We start from the raw sequence: 19,948 nt of genomic DNA on the forward strand, positions 1-19,948 counted from the left end.
TCTGCTAGTAGACATATAACATAAATTATTTATGTAGTAGTTAAGTCCAATTATCATCTCAGCTTCAAAAAAGATCAACATCTAATCATTTGGATTTCTTAAAATTGTATTTTTATAACTCAACATTTATATCATGCTCATCAGCTCCTTTCTGATCCTGATTTTATCAAAAAATTATCCTCACTCTCTGCCTGTGATGAACTTGTGTTTCTCTAGGCCATCTTGGAAGCTGAAATCTGAAGAAATAATATGAGGAGAAAAGCAGACATTTACTTAATAATTATGCAGTCATTTCACTGTAGGTAATCTGCACACAACAGATTTTGAAGTCCAATTTTGAAGCAAATTAGCAGCAATCTCTCTGTTTGGTGTCTCCACAAGTACTTTCTTGTAGCATACTCATGTAGTGTTTATGTCCAAGTGCTGAGTTTACACTCGTAGCTCAATTTATCCCAAATAAGCCAAATACTTCATTTCAACTTCAAATCCTCTATTTCCAGTTCAAAAATTAGAACATATGTTTGCTCTCCACACTAGATTTCCAATGATCTAGTACGTGTAATAATCTTTCCTTTTTGCTATCTAGAGGTGGGTGATTTATAAACAATGTGTAGGCAACTACTTTGGGAATTGTGTTAGGGAGGAGAACTGAGCCACTCCCAGGGTGGGGATGGTGGGGAGCTGGACAAGTAATTAAAAGCTAGAAGTGAAAGGTCACTTTTGTGAGGCTGACAGAAGAATGAGGAAATATACCATCAGCATCACAAATCTGTGATTATAAGTGAAATGGGAAAAGAACATTTCTATATCATATATGAGCTAAAATCTTATAGTCTAAGAGCAAACTAGAGGATAACATTGAAGGGAAACGGCACAAGCTCAGGTTTGACCACTGTAATCTTGGAACACCCCCAAAATCTTTGAGGGATCCTGTGGTTTGGGGTGACATCCCCATTAGACCCTCCAGAGCACCTGTCACTATAGCTTTCTCAGTCTCCATATGTTCTTCCTTAGATGCACGGCTCTGATCAGAATCAAAGTCCCTGAGTACACCTCCCAGAACAGGAGAGCTGGCAGGTAGATGTTGGTCCATATTATGAAATAAAAGGTCTCAGATGAAAACAAAAGCAACTCCTAGGCTAGTAGGAGCTCACTGTATGAAATTTAGAAACCTCTTGGAGACTCTGTACAGATTACAAAAAGCCACAATATACCCCCAAACGCCCATAACCTTATTATAGCTGATAAAGTTCTCTAGCAAATCACAATCCACACTTTGAAAAAAAAAATCTTACAGAGAAAATCAAAGATATGACAATTTTTATAAGTCACAGACCATTTTATACTTCCAAATTCTCTACGCTTCCTAGAAAGATGTCATCCACTGAAAAGAGAGGAACATATTTTATCAAGATGGGCTGAAATGAATCTATTCCAATAAAAAAATGTATCTACTGAGAGGCATTCACTTATTACACATCACATGCATTGACTGCTGTAGACATCAACTATTCTCTCAAAATAGTCATCCTTTAAAAAGCCTGGCAAACTCAAATATTGAATTTAGAAAGCTGAATCTGAGGTTTTAATTCAATTCACAATGGCATGTGTTAGCGGCATGAAAAAAAAAAAAAAATTGCTTCTTGATTCAATCATCTGGGTTGTAATTTATTCAAGTTAACAACATTTCTTAAAGGCACAAATTAATTTTAAAAAGCACAAACACCTACCTTTTTAAGAGAGATCACAGTTCAGCATTCTGTGTCATAGACAAACCATCTTTCCCTGTGGGGAGAAAAATAGAAGAAAAACTATCCACTGGTAACAGAAAATAGCAAAGGTGAATGTTTAAGACCTGCTATAATCTCCTCATGTTGTGGGTTCACTTACAATATTAAACAAATGGAAATCTTTAAATTAGACTTAAAATATTTCTCCATTTCTATCTAAATGAGACATTTTAAAGATTTTGATTACAATGATTTGATTTCTAATTGGCGAATGGATAAAATGAAATGGAAAACAAATAAAAGTAAATGGAAATTTTAAAAAATTACATATCCAATGACATATTTTCAAACATTTTAATTCCGTAAAGTAAATGGAAGTAGTCAAGAATAAAAATTCCACTCCTGTTTCCACTTTTCCAGTGGGAAAATGAGGTGAAGAGATTGTAATGTGCTGTGCAAGTATCAGAAGCAACAGAACTATAAGCTGCTACTTCCATCTGTTCAAATTTTTTTAACTGTCCAAGCCAATAAACTATATTTATGTACTCTATTTTGCTTAGCTAAGGCTTTTGGATCAAGAAAAAAATACATTAAAAAGTTAAATCAATAGGATCCCTCTGATTTTATTTTATATTTATTACTTTCAATAAATCGTAGGCATAGAAACCTACAAGTTGCTAATAAATACTAAATATGACTTTTCTATTCAAAATTACTCGTTGATGTAGACAAACTATTTTAACATTTTAACTTTGTATATGCAAGTCCAAATAAGAAAGTGAATGGTTTAGTTTAATGTAAGTTAATCCTCCACTACTATAAACTGTTTCCAAGTCAAATCTACTTAAAAATAGCCAAGGGGATAATGTCCACAAGAATGTAATTCTGACTCTGTCACGTTCCATCTATAATTTAATTTCCAGTGGGGATAATGGTCTATAGAATCAGAAACAAAGATCAAGATTCTAACCCAAAGAGCTCCAAGGATTTGAAATGACTGCCGATGTATAAATTCAAGGAGACCGCCTGCCAGAAGAATCACCCCACACACACACATCAAATGGGGACTCACTCCTCTATTAGCTTGTGCTTGCTCTTAGATGCCACCTTCTTTTCAGGAAACAAAAATCCTTTTTCAACTTTAAATAAGAAATTTTCACAACATCCTTCTGAAAGGAGTGTGAACCCTGTAACCAGTTCGACATTTGCAAAGAGCCAAGTTTGAGCTCCACCCTTCTTGGTCACACTTAGCAGCAGAACCTCTTTCCTTCAAAGCAATACCAGTGCTCCACGTGGACCCCCCAAAGTGGGCCAGCATCTGGGGCCCTGAAGGTTCATTGTGATATTCACTCTACTTCATGTATATTCAAAAATTTCTACAATAAAAAAGTTTTAAAAATGGTCATACAATGAAAATTGTGAGTGAAAACACAAAAAGACAGAAATGCCCAGATCATAAATATCACAGCTTTGATATTTTTCAAATACCTCTCCCTCCAAAAAAACTAAGGAAATACTTTAAGAAAAATTTTTTCAATCACACATCACACTAGGAAAAATGAGCAGCTTCTAGGTATGGTTTTATAAACATCCTAATAATGGCTTTGAAGCTTTATTTCAATATTTCAAAAGGCAAATAACAAGTATATGTTAACTTATAATAAAGCTTCTGTATTTTTTTATTATTTCAAATATCTCTGCTTTGAATTAAGTGATATTAACATAGAAACACTGGTTACCTCATGCTTGCCAGAAATTATTGGCAGTTAAGTACACCTTTGATTAATGTAACTGGGGAAATGAATAACTTATAATTAATAACAATGTGATCTGTTTCATGAGCAAAAATCTTTCTAAATAAGAGACTGGAGAGGGAACAATTAAAAAAAAAAAAAAGATCCTTTACTGATGGCAAGCTTTGGGACCACAGACATAAACTATCAGATCTTCTACCTGCTTATGCTAGCTGAGTGGTCTGTTATGAGAAATAGCCAATATATGGGTGCTGCATGGATTAAACCACTGAATTTTGTTAAAATGTGAAAGAGACAAAAGGGGTCATGTGAGGCTAGAGTTCACCTTTCACAATAAATAGAGGAAGTCACACACCAAGTAAAATCATCCTCACAGCCTCGGAATTTGACTTACTGACCCTGCCAGACACCACTACTGGAAACCCGACCCTGGACATAAAAGGCAGGATTTATGTCACAGTTCATGGGAAGACCATGTGCAAAGCTGGCCTAAGCCTACATCAAAGACAAACCAGGTGTAAGAACAAACTCAGGTTCCCTCTGAACAGAATACACACCACGACCCGATGCTGAATCCTAACATGAGATGCAATGATTAAAAACAAAAAAAAGAAAAAAAAGTAGTTCATGGTTTTCTATTTTCTTTTTCAAGTTTTTCTGGCCTAAAACAAATCTGTTTCCTTTTGAATAAAGAAACAATGCCAAACTCTGAAAAGGAAATGTGTGTGACTTAATGAGTAAGCATATAAAAGCTAGAAAAGGGAGTATTATGGGAAAACCAGAGCAACTCAGCCTTATGAGGCAGGCTTCCAGATTTATTGGTGAAAGGATGAGGGTCGGAGGACAGAGTGTGTGGATAATAATTATGAACAAGCTGCATGATGGAGGTCAGCAAAACAAAATTCAGTTGTTTTCAATTTGAAAATAAATCACAGCTCCAACAATTTACTACATGAGCTAAGAGAAACTTGCATTAGCTTGTGTCCATACTTAGATATTCTTCATTCATGCAGTCAAATACTTTGAGGTCTAGTTTTATTGCATTGGGAATGGTATGTCATAAGGCCCCATGCATTTTAATAAATATTTGTCAAATAAATGAGTGAATGAAGTAGTAAACTGATACTCACCAAATCATGAAATCTAAGACTAAAGCCATTAGAAGGGATAAAAATAAAACTCCCAGGTAGGACAATTATAGCTAGTTGTCTATCCAATATTCATAACCTTGACTTTCTTATGGGAGGCAAAAATATGCCAGGCTAAAATGATTTGTTTCCCCAGACTCTCTTGCATATAGGGGTAGCCATGTGACAAAGTTTTGACCAATGACATGCAAAAGAGACGACTCTGAGAAAGTACATTCTCAAGATACAAACACATCCCCTTCCCTCTCTCCTGGGAATAGCTGCTGGGAGGTACAGAGCCATCTCACAACCGTGAAGTCAAAAGCCAAACCTTAAGTGGTGAAAAGAAAGACAGAAAGAACTCGGTTCTCTGATGGCATCATCAAGATGCTACATCTGCCCGACATGCTTAGATTTCTAAGTCTGTATTTCATGTTAGGTGTGACACACTTCTGTAAGTTTAAGCTGCTGTTTTTAATAATTCACAGCCAAAAATATTCTAATAAATACCAGTTTTATTTTTCCCCTGACTGTGTTCTCAGAAGTTTCTCCTATTTCAACAAACTGTAATGCTCCATATACCTGCCCAGCTTACATCATCACTGCTGACCTCATCGACAGTTTCCACTTGTCAACATGAGGGTGTCTCACATGAAAAGGCCAACAGGCTTACGGGAGAATAGGAAAACCATCAGAAACAACAGACCACATCACTCTACCAAGCCACACTGTGCCCTCCTATGGACCCCTATACTCTCCTATGAAGGACACAAAAGAGAATGATGACAAAAAAGAGAGCAATGCTATTCCAATAACCAAAGAAATGGAGAATCTTCTAATTTAAGATAGTCTTCAAAACCTGTATGTCTCAACAAAGAAAAGTAAGTATTTAGGGGCATGGTTGGATTAAACATCAGAAGTAATACACCACTAAAACACAGAAAAGAACATAAGATATACCTCTTGAGGTCTTAAAGGCTAGCCTGATTCAAATGCTGCTACTCTGCTTCTATAAGGCCTCAGGACTGCACCTTCTGTGGAACGTGAAATTCTACAGTAATTTCTCTCTTATCTGTCAATCTCTCTTGATACAACATAAACCCCTAGAGCTCAGGAAGTTGGCATGTAACAAGTACTAACAAATGCTGAACAAATGAATGAGCAAAACCACATAGAAATTAGTGTTCCAAGGGACTTTATAAAAAGTACACAATCCTCAGAAAAAGAAAATCTGTGAGTATCACTTCTGGAAATATAATAATGAGTTGTATCAACTGTTCAACTGACCCAGAATGGCATATTTAATGGTCAGACGTCTACAGACAGAAAAGACACTTAAGAAGCAGCTATTATAAGCCAGGTGATATGTTAGGCACTTTACACCTAGTATTTCATTTAATCTTCACAGCTCCCCAATTAGTCACTAGTGTCTCCCCTTTCAGATGAGAATAAGTTCAGAGGGCCCTAAGGAGCTCAACTAAGGTCATCTGTCTAGTGAAAGGAAGACTTCATATGCAAACCCAGGAAGGTCAGCTCTCAGTTTTCTGTTACACCATGCTGCTTCTCACTTTAGTATTTATTAAAATATTACTTATAAGCCACACACATACATTAGCCAAGGGAACATTCACAGGAGCTTTCAGTCTAAGACCTCAAAAGCATATGCAAGGTGGGGTTCCATTGGAACATCAAACACAAATACTGTATGCCCGTATCATAAACCATATGTCGTTTGGCATGACCCAGATACTGACTTTTTCTAGCTCATCTTAGAGCTGTAAGGATTTGCAAAGGTTCTACATACGCATGGCAAGATTTTTTAAAAAGGTACCATGTACTTGTACAACCTAGAAATGATGAAAAGAAACCTATGGGTCTATAGATACAGTTTCAGTATACACAAACAGTACAGCTCTCCTGCCATGTTTAAACACGATGTGGCACCAAGATCCTGTTCCCTAGAGGAGCTTAAAAATAAAACCCACTGCCTCTATGCATATAACACATCAGATCGATAGAAGTAGTTTAATTTTAGATTCCTTTGAACCATAAAGGAGGGGGAAAAAAATCTGTAGAAAGAAAAAAAAAATGAATGCATATTGCCATATTGCCATGGATTCCTAACACTTTTCACTGAATAAATAATACCTCTTTGAAGTTGATGAAAACCTTCATGAAAATATTTATCCAGTAAATATCTTAGTGAAATAAACTGTTATGACTCCAAAGAAACCTAATTTAACAACTCCATAAATTCTCAAGGAGAATAGACTCTCCACCCCCGAAACATTTGGTAATTATTTTTACACAATATGTGCAGTTTATGATGTGCGTACACAAATGAAAAGTTATTAGCGTAACATGAGCTTAGTGTATTAGCGTAACATGAGCTTCCTTGCACTGCCATTGCAAGTTAACCTTTCCAGCAATTTTGCAACACAGAATATTTTCTAAGTCATCATTTCTATTATGAAAGCTATCCCATTTGAAAAAAAAAAAAAAAGAAACTAAAAATGTGCTAAAAGCCAACTAGTTTTGGGATCTTTATTAGGTGATAAAGCATACTTCCATTTTTTTCTCATTCTTTCTATTAGTTATCTATTATTTTAAAATTTTCCATACATAGATCTTAGGGAAAAAATTATGATTTAGTATAAGGATATTGAGTCTTTTTCCAAATAATGGCTCAATTCTCTTAAGAAAGTAAACATATCCTTTTTTTTAGTAACCCATTTCAACACTTTCCCATGGTGTGTGCGCACGCGTGCACACACACACATACACACACAGATGGTATTCTCAATTAAACAATACTACAGCACTTACAGTGTTTCTTCTATAAAGTTATTTTTCAAAGTGTTCAATCTTCACCAAAGGCCAATGATTTTAAATGACAGGCTTCATAAACAAACAGGAAGAAGATATTTTCACAAAGACAGTATCTGGCAATATTCAAAGTAGAACTCTGTACACAACTTCTTTTTAAATCTCGGACTCAAAACTCCAAGCTTTCTAGCAAACTAGGGCTCCTTTATGAATGCTTACCTTGCTTAAAGTATACCCTGAAAAATAGGCCAAAGGTATTTATATTCCCCTTTGCATTTGACCCCACACTCAGACAGACACTGGCCCATTTACAAAATGAAATATTGAGGTCCACATTAAATTAACTGCCATAGGCAATTCCAGGGCTAGAACAAAATACGGGTTGAAATGTCAAAATACCTCTTTATTATTCACCAGTTCACTTTCTTTATTTCTTTTTCGGCATCTTAAAGTAATTCTTACCAACTAAGGCTCAAAAAATTATACACAATTCTAGTCCACAAATAAAGTTTGAGGAGTTATATTTAGTAGGTTTCTGATTATATTGGACACAATCTTAGTACAGCTTCCTACATACAAAGTCTAGCCGTGAAAGGAATTCTTATTAGTTTTTAACAGAAAAATAAGTGAGCTGATTAAATATAGATCAAAGGAAGTTCAACCATGAAAAGACTAATTTTTCACCACTCGTGAAAAAAATGTATCAATAAACAAAAAACAATCTGGTGATTCTCACTCTGGTCTATAATATTTACCTATTATGATTAGATTAAGGGTCTCTTTGCCTTCTTTATGCTTTTCCTTCTTTGTATTTTTAGAATGATCATATATTACTTTAATAAGCTCTAAAATTGTTTTTAAAAATGTTAGATAGTACTGAAATATAATCTTTTCATTCACATAAAGCACTTTTATACAATAAATTCTACATGTTGACATATTTTTTAAATATACTGGTAATTAACTCTAGTCAAAATTAATTTATAACTTTAAAATGACTTATTATGATATTGTAACCTACGGAATCTGGTACAAAATCATAGTTAATGTTGTAAGTTTATTTTCGACTTCAAAATAAGCTAACTGATAAACCAATACGTACATTTTATATTTGTCTGTATTTACTCCAAAAATCAAGGAAAATTACCTGTTTCTTGTTCCAAACCATTCTCCTTTATCTGTTCTATTCATTGTTTGCCAAATCTTAAAATATATTTTTATATTATATTATGTCATATCATTTCTTTCTCTGACAGCAATACTGGAACTATAAAACATATATGTATGTGTGTATATACTGGTATATATGCACACAGAAGTACACATGCATATTCCTCATGTAAATATACATATATACTTCTAGACATATACATATATTTATATACTATATATAAAAGATGTTACCTATATGATCTGTACTCATTAGAGATTTCCAGCAGAGGTACCTGTTAATCCAGTTTATCTACCTAAGCCAACCTGACCAACTAGTTTGACTAAGCTAACAATAGTTTAGAATTATATTTTTTTCCACTTAAGTGACCAATTGTCTAACCAAATCAGTAAGGAATGTTGCAGATTAGAAACCTCATTCCTCCTATTATATTGGTCACCCTTACCTTCCCTAGAGACCAATATGCTGCAATCACCATGAGCTGACTCATTAAGCATTTATTTGGTACTTATTATTTCTCATTACTGTGAAGGGAAAAGATTATAGAGCGTGGCAGTTCACAAATTACAAATGTAGCTACAGGTTTGATACTTACTGTGTTGATTATTGACTTACTAACAAGCCAATAATCTCTGAATTCTTCTAAAGATAAGTAGAGTAACAATTCTCCTATTGTTTCAAATTTTCAGCTAAAATCTCAGTGCTAAAGACAATGTGATGAGTTCCCTTCACCCAGAGTCCAAGAATGGGAAGCACTTGCATTGCAGGAGATTCTTCTGCAAAGAAACTTCAACAGTTTTCTTTCCTTCCCTCTCTAGCAGCTCAGATGAAGTGACCTATCAATCAATCAATAAACTGGGGCTATCTGCCACAAGAGAGGTTGATATTCTGTGCCGGGGCTGGATGTTTGCCTCAGTGCAGAAACTCCGTGGGACATGAGTGAGGCTGGAGCCCGCAAGCCTGACTAATTGCCATCTGCAATAATAACAGAACGAGACAAAAGAGCTTCAGTAAAAGTGGAAACAGGCTTTGCCTCGGATCTGATGGGACTAAGCTGAGTTTTCCTGTGGACCAAGTGAATACCACGGAAGGTAGTAGTCAGGTTTGAGTTATCCTGAAAGGTCTCCAGCCAAGTAGCCTGCCTAGACAGGGGCACAGGGACACTACAGTGATGTTCCCACTGAAGGTCGGTCACTCAGGGATTGCACTGTCCACATAAAATAATGGCATGAAGCCAATGGACTCGGCAAGGGATCTCCAAAGAATCCAGCAGGGTGTGTATGAGAAAGAACTGGCCAAAAGTAAAAACAAACAAAATTGTCCCAACTGCCAATTCTGGAAGAATCAGAAATGGGGTAGAAGGAGGTGCAGAGAGGACAGTTAAACTAGAAATTACCTACCTTCCTTACTGCTGATCACTAAGCCCCAGCTTAGCCCTGAGGATGGAAAAGGGGTGAAGCTATAAACTGGATGGGAGAACAGAAGTTTTGATTAACATTGTACTACATTTTTCTAGTATTTGAAAATGAGGTTGTTCCAATACTTTAGAATGACTCAAAAGCTACAGGATCTGCCAAAATTATCATCCAAAGTAGAGAGAAGAATAAAGATATGTTCTGTTTGTGTCTTTCTAAATGTGACCCATTCAACAAACCAGTTATAATACGTATCCAACCTACATAAGACTGTTTCTTCATAAAGTCTGAAAGACAACTGAGAAGACACAGAAAATCAAAGTGCAAATTTAATATACCCCATAAAACTTTACAGAACACAACTGTTAAATATATCAACAACTACTTTAAATGTAAATGGACTAAACACTCCAACCAAATGGCAAAAACTCTCAGAATGGCATTTTTTAAAAAGGATCAACTATATGTTCTCTATAAAGAGACACACTTTACATATAAATAAATATATAGATAGATAGATGTATAGTTAGTGACAAGTTCTCACTTGTCACCCAGGCTGGTGCACAGTGGCATGATCATAGCTCACTGTAACCTCTAACTCCTGGGCTCAAGCAATCCTCCTGCCCCAGTCTCCGGAGTCACTGGGCCTGTAAGGTGCACACTGCGACACCTGGCTAAGAGGCATGCTTTAAATAGAAAAGCAAATAGTTTGGAACAATAAAAGAAGTTATACCATGCAAACAGTAAGCAAAAGAAAGCTGAACTGGCTATAGTAATAGGACAACACAGACTTTAACACAGTGTTACCAGAGACAAAGAGGAATACTTCATGATGATAAAAGGGTAAATGTGGAAAGAGTTCCATAAGCCTAAGCCCTTACGAGATAAGGCAACTGAGACAGGTGAGGTGAGGTGAGGTGACTTGCTCAAGGATACACAGTCATCTACGACAATGGCCAGCTATTAGTCACTTCTCTCAGAGCCTTTCTGGTATCCTCTGTGCCCTGATTCTGAGCTCATTCAACATGAAAGCTACAAGCCTATTTGGTTGAAACCATCAACTAGGTAGCTAGGACAAGACAGCCTTGGAGGAGAAGGCCACATGGAAGGGGAGGAAGAGGGTGGGATATTGAGTAAGGACTGACTCCAGATTCAAGTTCTACAGTGTTCTAGTTATGTGGCCCTGAACAAATTACTTAAATGAGCCTCAGCTTCCTCATCTGTAGAATGAGGATATCACCACCTATCTCACAAGACGGATGCAAAAAATGATCATGAGGAGGAAGAGGTCAATTACTTGTCCAAGGTCGCTTGGCTTGTGAGTGGCAAAGCAGGATCCCACAATACACATAATACATTTTGCTCAACTTCCTCCCAAATCAGAGTGCCTGAAGGAGTTCCTGACCTTTACAAGACATTGAAAATCATTCGTTTCTTTCCCTATTCACCAATGCTGCACTTGAGAGTAACTTTTAAAAGGTATTTTCTATGTGGAATCCTTTTCCATGGAAACATATAGTCTTTTCCATCTAGGTAATGAGTTTCAGAAGATCACTTTTTCTTGTCCTGATGGCTCTGCCTCATTCGTTATGAGGTCGTACGGTCAAAGTGAATGAAGCAGACAGGGTAAACATTTCAATAATTTAATTCATAATACCTCTTATATTCCAAACTGAGTCACACAACGAACACATTTTAAAACATCCCTCAAAAAAAAAAAAAAAAAAGTTTAAACATACCATTTTGTTCAAAGGAGGAAATAACCATTCCTGTGTTTTGTGGTTATAATAACCAAAGAGTCATCATATCCTCAGGACTGTATGCCCAGTCTTCAGTTTGGTGAAAAATTCTTCAGAAAATAAACCATTTCCCATGGGTAAGTCTGTGCTGTCTAAAACCAATCCTTGTATAAAATGTTCAAGTATCTTGACAATTTTCTGAATTATTTTTATTATGTAATTGAGGATGTTATACAAACAGGCATTTATAATCAGACAGTGGGCTTTAACTTTTCAGAGCCTAGTGAACTATCCTAAATGTCAAGGTTACAGTCAAGGTTAATATATTTTAGACCCAGGAAAGTAGGTGTCAGCAAGGTAGATAATGCCCATTTAAACTGCCTTACATAACCACATGGAATTTAAGAGTAAGACAAAACTTGATAATTAATGTTAAAAAATGCATTGCTTAGATACCAATTTTAGAAACAGCAGAATGCATTACAAATCCAAAATAGGATATACAAAACCATGAAATAAGGGAGAAAGTAGAATAACAACATGTGGCCACTGTTCTCATCTTAAATATTAATTTTAGGACACACTGAAGAACCTACTATGTGCTAAGTACTATACAAATTTAATTTAAAAATTGAGAATGAGTTATGACCACTTGAAAAAGCTAAACATCTCACAATTAATTTATTCAAATAAACCCAAATGACCATGTCAGCTTATGTGAATTGCTGAAATTTCATGCACATACATAAACGAGTCCAGACATCTTATTACTTGACCCCATTCTGTGGTGTAACTATGTCAGATTTGGAGTAGAATGTTTTAAACAAACTATATCATACCTACACAGGCAAATTTCTAAATGATTTAACTAATAAAATAGCACTGTACTGCTTAAAAAGCTCATTCAAATTAATATTATGAAAAAGATAAATAAACTTATTCATTTGTCATTTAAAGCATATCAATGTAATGCTTTCTATTCAAAATATCTTTATATTCAATCTATATATCCAATCTTTATATTCAAAATATCCTGAATATAAATCACTCAGCAGGTATGTTCCCTGTTCTATAACCCCAATTCCACAAATACTTTATTTCCAAATCAGTGATAAATTTACATTGGAATTAATAAATAAAATAACTCACTCATAACACTTCAATTACGCTGTTTTTTTTTTCCTGACGGGCACCAAATTAAGCAAAACACTACACTGCAGTTAATGAAAGTCTTATGATAATTGATTCTCTGCACAAAAAATATTACAAAGAGAAAGCACTCGCCAAAGAGAAATTAACAATTTCTTGGATTACTGTTAATATTTTAAGGGGAAAAAAAGAGGCCCAAATCATTTTTATTTTGTTTTAGAAAATTACCCCCAGGACTTAGGTTGATAGCAGAAAAATTCCGTAAGTACACAATACGTATCAAATTATAAATCAGTCAATGATTCAAGTTCCTAATTATAGGAAAATAAGCTCATTTCATAGGAAATGTTTCAATACAAAGACTCCTTAAAGAAGTACCTGAAACTCACATAGGAATAATCAATAAATAGCTAAAGAAACAGACTAAGAGATACATGATTTATTTAATCTCTGTCTATAAACTAACTCTCAGGAAAACTTAATGAAAACAAATACCTTGTAAACTAAGCCAACTCATGACAAAAATCATCTTCTGAAATTAGGACTATGTGTTCAAACACCAAAACTGTTATTTCGAAACAATATAAAGAGCACACATTTTTATTTATTATTTATCATTAGTCTAATTTGACCATTCTGTTTTCCTAAATTGCTAAGTACATTCCCTTAATTTAACAAGCAAGGTTAAAGTGCCTGATACATGCTAAATATTGTAGTAGATGAATGAGGAAACAAATAGGCAACCTTAAAACAGCAACTCCAACTTAAAAAAACAGAGAGAGAGAACCTGAGACTGAGGGAGCTGAGAGAGAGAGAGAGAGAGAGAATATATGTAGGGGCAGGGAACTGAAAGTTAGACAAATAAACATAAAAAGTAAAGTATAAGGTCATAACTGCTATGGAAACAGCATTCATAAAAAAAAAAAAGAAAGAAACAAAAGAACTCATCATTAAAATCATTTATGTTACTTTGGTCTGTAATACTTTTCCTTGTTGTGGTTTCTTTATCAGTAGGACTGCTTTCAGCTGCATGTAAAAGAAGCCCCACTGTCTTAGATTTCTAGGACTGCCAAGCTAAAATCCCACAGACTGAGGTGGCTTCAACAACAGAGATGTGTTTCCTCACAGTTCTGGAGGCTGGAAGTCTAAGATCAAGGCGCCAGCAAGCTTGGTCTCTCCTGAACCTCTCTCCTTGGCTTGAAGACTGCCGCCTTCTCACCGCGTCCTCCTCACGTGGCCTTTCCCCTGTGCCCGTACAACCATAGGTGCAGCCATACAGATCCAGCTCAATGCTATTTTGAAGCCTGTCTGTACCACTGATCAAACCGTGTGACCCTGAGTTGAGTGCTTTAATCACTCAGTTTTCTCAGTATCAAATGGTGGTAATTATGCCTAACCTGAAGAATTGCTGAGAGAATGAAATAAGGTACATTTTTGCAAAGCCCAAGGCATACTGCTTGCGTATAACAGATGCTGGGTTCTTGGCCTGGTCGTAAAGTATCCTGGGAAATCTTAACATTCTAATATATTACAAAGCCACCTGTAAAGCCTCAAAAATATCAAAGAACTGACTCCATTTCTTTATAACGTGGCTTTTCATGTGTCCTATCCCATGGCATGGCTCAAGCACCTGCAGTCTGCAACTGTCATTCATGCTCGTGTGGGTTTGTGTGTTAGAAAGAAAGAGATAGAAACTTCCTTTCTGAGGATCTCACACCTTGTGTGAGGGTAAGAAGCAGTAACTGACTAGTACATGTGTTCACTGCGTCATAGTCCTTCTGCAGTAAAAAGGCTGCTCTCACCTCTAAGAGGAAATGGACAGGGATTTCTGTCAAGATGTGCTCAACCAAAAAACCCTGTTGACAAATGAGGTATATCTTCCAGGTAATTATCTCCTTCAGCTTTCCAACAAAGCTGGGAGCACCGTGGTTTGGCAGAAAGTGGCCCACTTCCAGAAGGTTTTCAAAAGGCATCTGCTGCTCTTAATCAAAGAGTAGATTCCTCCTGGTTATCAATCTTTATGCAAAACCTGTTGGTCTGCCACATTTATAAAATTCAAGCCGAGAAAATGAAAATTAACATGTAACAGAATGGTTCAGGGCATCTGATTCTAGCAGAGTCATTGTCAGGATACGGATTAATACCCAAATCATCTGTGCTTTCAAATGTCCTCCTTCCCCTTTGGTACCTGCACAAGAAATCCCTGTATGTTACTTATGACATTTGGAGAGGAACTTTAACCAGTTACTTTGAAATTCTTTCAAAGAGAATGAAAAATGGACAGAATGAGGCCAGGCTCAGGATTCTCAAAGGGCCTCACAGGTCCAAAAATGTTCTAAATAAAAGGAAATATTCTCTATCTGTATTTCCAAGTGCTATTGTGAAGTATTTTCTGAGCAGCTGCAATAACTAAACTATAATCCTCCTAAATGTTGTCTCCATTGAAATTTGAATAATGATATATCTAATAATTAACATACTTAGCCAGCACTTTTTCAACACAAAGCTAAAAGAAATCTGCAACATTAAAAAGATGCCAATTGCAAAGAAGAAACCTCTTAAACCCTATTAATGCCCTAGGCTTGGGGAGGGGGCCCTGGTTAAGACAGTCAAAGCCACTCTTTTCACAAGATTCAAACCGCTGTGAATAAAATGCTCCCTCCTGATTTTGTAACTATAAAAGATGCTCTTTCAAAAACAATATTCAGCAGAATATTTCCTTTCAATTAATTAATAGCTTTCTTGCTTTCTCTATTTGACACTGATGTATTCCCAGGTCATCTTAAAAATAAAATGCTACAAGAAAATAATACAAAGCATTTTAGATTACCAAGCGTCTCACTTAATAAAACAATCTGATTAAATAAATGCTTTTCTCCCCTAAATTTCCAGCCAAATTTGAAGTAAGGAAATTTCTTTGATTCAGGGTTATAACACACTATAAGAAAAATAAGCATAACTTGATTAAAATCGAACTCATAGGAAAAACAATGTAAGTGTATGCCCACCAGGAATAAATGACAAATTATCTTCAAGGAAATGTCTCTTCCAGATCTACTACAATAATATATTCTAAGATCAGGATTTCTGTTATCAGAAATAAATATAAAATTTTCAAATTACTGATCATCTTTCCAAATTGATCATTCTGCTACTTTTTGTGACCCATGTAAATAATCCTGGAATACTTCTTTCCTCTGTCGTAAGTCTATAGATGGCTTCAGTTTATTAAACATGGCCCCTCTTTTGTTTATCCATCAGATTACTTTCCTAATTTGCCCAATCTGCAGATTTGGCAATAATAGTATTCATTCATTCATTTAAGAGACATTTACTTAGTCATTAATATGCATCAGATTGTTCCATACTCCTAGAAAGCCATGCTGTGGCTAAAATTTGCAAACCTCTCAACAGAAGGACTCAAGAGGGGCACCCAACCTGAACTGGAGTTGAAATCAAGGAAGGCTTTGTGGAGAAGACAACAACTGTGTAGGGTCTACGAAGGCCTGTAGGATTAGCCAGTTAAAGAAGGGGATTGAGTGCAAAGTCAGCAAAGGCACAGTGGCCATAGCCTTTATGCTCCTGGATTTCAATATAGCTAGCATGGCATAGGTGATGCAAATAAAGGAGCTAAAACTTCATTTTAGAGGTCAGGCCATAGATGGCTTGCATTTGGCAAATTAAGGAAACAAAATTAATCCTGAAAGCAATAGGGAGCTGTTGAAGTATTTTAGAGGTAATGCTATAATAAGATTTGTTTTGTGCAAATTACTTTAGCTGAGTGTGAAGAATGGAGTCAAGGGGCAAAGATGTAAACTTATAAAGTAGCTGTTTATTTGTCTGTCTCCTCCAGTAAACTGTAAACCCCTGAAAGCAAGAGCTCACTGTTAGAGTACCTGACACTCACTCAATAGCCAATAGAATGCATGCGAATGATGGCATGAATGGGAAAGAAAGAGCATAAGGAGACTGACTGAAAGGTTCTCGGAATAATCAAGGCATGAAATGATGAGGACATAAATTTAGGCAGTGGAAGTAACAATGGAGAAAATGGAACAAAAATGAGAGATATTAATGGGGTAGACTCAACAGATGTCTGACTTGTTTCATGAAGATTTAGAACTTGGGATGAGACACAGGTTTGGAGTGAAGTGGAAGGCTATTATTTGGACATTTTGATTTGAAAGTACCCAATGGACTTCAATGTCAAGACCTCTAGCAGGCAACAGGATATATCTGGAGCTCAGACAAGAGGTCAGGGATAGAGGAGTCTTTAATGAATAGTTCTAAAAATGGTAGAAATTAATGTTATTTCACACAGAGTTTATGGAGTGAAAAGTCAAAAGCAACACAGCCCTCCAGAGAATACCACTTTAAGGAGTGGGTGATGGAAAAGGTATTCATGAAGCTCTGCCTCTAATATATGGAAATAGTGTGCAATGGACAAGTAAGCCCTTGGAATTGGGGACTTTGGGAGTCTATAAGGGTAATAGCAAAAATGAATTAATCTAGTGCAATTCCTTCCCGTTGGAGAGGTGATATGACTTCCCCCAGATTAACCAACTCCAAAAACCTGCACGACAGCAGCTGCTAATGGCTAGTATCTTGGTTTCTTATGCCATAAAATTTGGAAGTAAGAAGAAATGAACTCTGATGTTCCTTCCAGCAGTATGATTTTATGATTCTAATCAAGTTTCATTGCTTGTTCATTCAGGACAAGTACACAAACCAAACAGAGCAGTCTCCACCTTTTCAAACAACAGGGCCAAGAAAATGAGAGAATAAATGAACCTGAAATCTCCAAGTCTTACTGCCATGCTGAACAAATGTGAAAATACAGCTTGTTCGTTTCTACTCAGTGATGCTAATGATTCAGTTAAATTGACTTCTTTGAAGGAAAATTACTGTTAATAACCTTAATTTCCTCCTAGTCTCTTCCCCCAGGTACCTGACATTTTAAATAAAATATTTTCATAAAATATTAAGAGCAAAGGAATTATATATTAGGTATCCAAGTCCATGTTGACAGACTTTATGACTCCCTTCTGTCTTTCCTATCTATAAGCCTACATTTTTGGTTCATCAGATAAATACATAAAGTTTCCCATTCTATGCACTCCTAAGAAGTACAATCCATCCCTAATGAAAGTAAAAGTTTACCCAAAAAATAAAAACATGTTACCCTAAGGCCCGCCACAAATCTTACTGATACCAGCTATGTGGCACTGTGGAATATTCCCAACTTCAATTGAAATTTATTCATTGTAGCTGCAGTTTTACATTCTTTGCCCACAAAACCAGACCATAGGCTTTCTACCCTGGCCTGACCTCTCACCTGTGCAAGCCTCTGCTCTAGGAGGACAAGTGCAGGAGGGAGGGGGGTCTGCCACTTGCCTCCCCAGACCCTTTGCCAACCCTTTCCACCCTCACCCCCTCTCTCTTGCCCTCTGGCTTCTGTCTGGGTTCAGCTAATGGAACGCATCAGTCAGAGTCTGGGGGCAGGCAGAGAGCAAGGTGCCCCTGCTGTTTTCCTGCAGGGATATTCCAGGTGTCCTCTACAAAGGGACACAGCACTTGCCAGACAACCCTTCTTGCCCCTTCCCTTGGAGTAGGAACAGTTCCCCATGGTTGCTAGGTCCCCCTTTAGCACTCCCCTGGTGTGTTCCCTCCAGTTGTCCACTCCCTCTAAAGGGTCCCTTTATTAAGGCCCTCCTCAGAGGACTTGGTTTACACCTGCCATCTGCTCCCTGGCAGGGCCTGGAATGACACAGATTGAAAAAGTGACCAGGTGGTGTCCTCCATTGTGCTTTCAGACATTACCAATGGAAATTGTCTGAAAACTGTGAAACACTATAACATTTCCTTGAGCAATATCTAGCACAGACTTTCTTGAATGTGCAAGGTTTCAATGCCAAGGAAATAATGATTGAGTCCTACCATATTTCTACAATTCACAGTGTGCTGTAAAAATAAACATGCAGAAGGCATACAATCAGAATCTGAATGTCACTGCCAACCTAACCAGAATTTGTCTTAAAAATGGATCTGGAGAAACAGATGAAAGTACTGAATCTATCTCTGGAAGACAGAAACATTTCATCTTTTTGCCATGGCACATCAAGATTACTAACCCTGATATGGCGATACTTTAAGGTGATGCCAAGTCTTTCGGGGGATGTTGTAAATTTCTGAAAATTAACTAATAATTCACTTCATATTATTGATAATAATTACAGTTATCAAAGTCATCACTTCCGAAAAAAGTTGGGAATTAGTGACCTATATTTTCTGTAGTACTTTTCCCAACATCTCTCTATATGAAAATATGGAATAGTTTCCAATTTATATAGTCCTTTGCCTATATTTCTAAAAATCATGGAAATTAATTTCAGGTATCTATTAAATAAAACTGAATGAAATAGCATTATCTCTGAATTTTCTAATTCTTAAAATCACAGAAATTAACTTCAGGTATTTATTAAATAAAACTCAATAAAATAGCATTATCTCTGAATTTTCTAATTCTCTAAGTATTATAGAAGGTAAAAGAGATTCTTAAATAATTAAGTATTTGAAAGTCTAAAGCTACAAATATACCTGGATAGGATTTTTAGCAATGAAATTAACTTAATCTTCCCAGCTCAATATCAACCTCTGGCTTCTCGGTGTTGGCTGTGCAAAACCTCACTTCTCTGACCACAAATCCAAGGGCATTTATGACATGTTCCTGCTGGGAGGTGTCTAGAGTTCCACAGCTAGCCAAACTGATCAGAAAACAAATTTTCAACCCTCTGATTCTATAAGGTATCTTTTTATTAAAAAGTTTTTATATTATCCCCTTAACTGGTAAATTCTTTTTAATTAAGTATTATATTTTTAAGGAATTTTAAGGATATAGGCTATTTCTAAAGTCATTCCCTAATACATTGTATATATCTGAAATCTAACCGAATTAGTAAAGCGATGTTCACAATGTGGGGCATGCTTTAATTAGAGAATATATTCAGCTGCATAATTTGAGGTTCAACGAGATACAG

General features: G+C 36.2%; 1 protein-coding gene across 4 annotated transcripts in view; it reads right to left on the reverse strand.

The window, feature by feature from the left end:
• Window positions 1-19,948, reverse strand: part of PLCB4 (phospholipase C beta 4) — a 360,059-nt gene that overhangs the window by 332,280 nt on the left and 7,831 nt on the right. For 2 of the 4 annotated variants that reach the window (XM_076010929.1, XM_076010930.1), the window contains exon 2: window positions 1,731-1,785. The exons of the other annotated variants lie outside the window; for them this stretch is intronic. The gene's annotated coding sequence lies outside the window, so the exon portion shown is untranslated. The remainder of the gene's footprint in view (window positions 1-1,730; window positions 1,786-19,948) is intronic. 4 annotated transcript variants of the gene reach the window in all.

Source organism: Microcebus murinus, chromosome 16 (genome assembly GCF_040939455.1).
Source record: "Microcebus murinus isolate Inina chromosome 16, M.murinus_Inina_mat1.0, whole genome shotgun sequence".
NCBI classification, from domain to species: Eukaryota; Metazoa; Chordata; class Mammalia; order Primates; family Cheirogaleidae; genus Microcebus; species Microcebus murinus.